A 2,668-nucleotide genomic window follows, 5' to 3' on the forward strand; every position below is an offset into this window, starting at 1 on the left:
CCACACACACACAGCACACACAACACACACACACACACACACACACACACACACACACACACAGACACACAACACACACACACACACCACACACTGGTGGACTGAGTTTATCACTTACATCATACTCAGTTTTTTTTGTTGTTTATTTAACCTTTATATTAACTAGGCAAGTCAGTTAAGAACAAATTCTTATTTACAAATGACGGTCTACCAAAAGGCAAATGCCTCCTGCGGGACGGGGGCTGGGATTAAGAAAATAAATATAGGACAAATAAATTATCCTAAAAATAGCAAAACACAACATAAACGACAAGAGAAGACAACACAACACTACATAAAGAGAGTCCTAAGACAACAACAGAGCAAGGCAGCAACACATGGACAAACACAGCATGTAGCAACACAGCAATGACAACAACATGGTAGCAACACAACATTTGAACGGAGATACATGCAGGAACCTCTAAAGCAACGGCTTCTAGAGCGTTGCGTTGCCAGTCAAGTTGCCAGTCAAGTCTAAAGTTACATTATATACAAAAATATATGTATTTATGAAACCGCTGTAATGAAAATAATACATTAAATATATATAGGGCTTTATAGGGATTCAAACTAGATTTACAATATTGTAGAAACCCCCAAAAATGATGAAGAAATGAAAGCAGCACAACACCAGACTAAACTACAAGAAGGAAAGACATGGAAGAAAGAGCAGCGCTCAAGGAACGGAAAGGGTGTGTCAGATAAAYCTGTTTATACTAAAAGTTTACTTTAGGTCCAATCTCATCCAAATGAATTCAGTCCAAGTTAAAGGAAGTGGTGGATTATTATCTTAACTGTAGATGCGTGTTTTCCTCCTGAAGATACTGCAGAGATGGAGAGGCTACTACCTGAGGAACTGCATCCAGAACTACTACGCACACAAGAGATACACGGAGGGACTGGCCCGCAGAAACCAACAGATCAGGTACGCTAGTCGGCCTGATAGAAGCCATCAATGTAGGAAACATACTAGAGATATTAAAGAGAGAAATATTAAATATCTGTTCAACACCAATTTCCATGGTGAATTCTCTTTCCATTTTTTTAATGAGTTCAGTACCCATTGATGATGTATTCATCATTCCAGTTGTTGTTATGTTTTGGAGGATAAGTTGGAGGGTATTAGATCGATGTGTGGTTTTCTTCACAGAGTAATGCATCACTGTTCCTCTTGGCCAGTCTGGTGTGTAGAAAGAAAGGCCGAGAAGGTCTGGGTGCTATGCTAATGTGTATTGTGGCACCTAGAGACTCCCATTAGATAATATTGGGCAGACTTTATGCTTATTAACAGGAATTCACTCTGGGTCCTTGGGCAGAGATGAATTGATCTGGTTAATCTAGAGGCACCGAGTATGATCGCTATACATGTAAACCGGTAACCTGTSAAAGAAAGAAACAAAAGTGTTCAGAAGTGTCTTGACGAACAAAGAAATGAGCCTGTGATTTCAGTGAGAGCTCTGGCATTCATAAAACATACTKGGCTCCAGGGGCCGAAAAAGWTGCAATCGTTTATATTTGACAATAAAAAATKAAATTAAAACATAAAGTATAAGTCACTATTTTAATGTCGCTAATATATTTTCGGGGGGGAGGGGTAAATATCTTAAGGCCTCAGCTAAAATGACATGTAAATTTGTTAAGTGCTTCTCGAATCAATGACTTTCCCCCCCTTCTTTCCTTTCCCTCCACCCCACCAGCCAGAGGTGGTTGGACCTGCTGAGAAATAATGAGGTTTATCACCTCTGCGTTGTGCTCACACGCTGACAGCTACAGCATACATACTAAACACATTATATTGGCTTACAAGCGATCATACTGTAAAACTTACCTAATTGGGTAGCAACAGACATACTAGCAGTGTTACAGCAGACATACTACAGCTATTACACCTATATCTGTACAGCGACATACTAGATATCACTAATTGGTACAGCAGACATTACTAGAACACTATATTGGACAACAGCGGTGAACATACAGACTACGCACTATATTGGTACAGCAGACATACTAGACGTACACTATGTTGGACTAATACAGCAGACATGACTAGACTACACTATATTGGTACAGCAGACATACTAGACTACACTATATTGTTACAACAGACATACTAGACGTGTACAGCAGACATTACTAGATCTACACAATAGTACAGAGACATACTAGATGCTACAGCACGGACATACTAGACTTACAGCTATATTGGTAACAGACATACTAGTACACTATATTGGTACAGCAGACATACTAGACTTACACTATATTGGTTACAGCAGACATACTAGACTAACTATGTTACCAGAGCTACTAGACTACCTATTGTCAGCAGACACTAGAGTATATAACATATATCTGTCGGGCCTTTTACGTACAGGACATACTAGACTACACAATATTGGTAAACATACAGTAACAGACATGACTAGACTACGATATATGTAGCACTACGTGGTACAGACAGACATACTAGACTACCTTGTGGCTACAGCAGACATATAGATTACACTAATGTACACAAGCATACTAGATTACACCTATTTACACAGACATTACGTAGACGTACACTGATATTGGACTACAGCATACATACTTAGACACTTCCAGTGATTGACAAGTTCTCGTC

At 39.3% G+C, this 2,668-nt stretch overlaps 1 long non-coding RNA gene across 1 annotated transcript in view; it reads left to right on the forward strand.

Moving 5' to 3' along the window:
* The first annotated feature begins 830 nt into the window (after positions 1 to 830).
* Positions 831 to 2,668, forward strand: part of LOC139025028 (uncharacterized) — a 43,556-nt gene continuing 41,718 nt past the window's right edge. Inside the window, exon 1 of the long non-coding RNA XR_011476460.1 lies at positions 831 to 967. This is a non-coding gene — a long non-coding RNA (uncharacterized lncRNA). The remainder of the gene's footprint in view (positions 968 to 2,668) is intronic.

The sequence above is a fragment of the Salvelinus sp. IW2-2015 genome, unplaced genomic scaffold, assembly GCF_002910315.2.
Source record: "Salvelinus sp. IW2-2015 unplaced genomic scaffold, ASM291031v2 Un_scaffold2154, whole genome shotgun sequence".
Lineage (NCBI taxonomy): Eukaryota > Metazoa > Chordata > Actinopteri > Salmoniformes > Salmonidae > Salvelinus > Salvelinus sp. IW2-2015.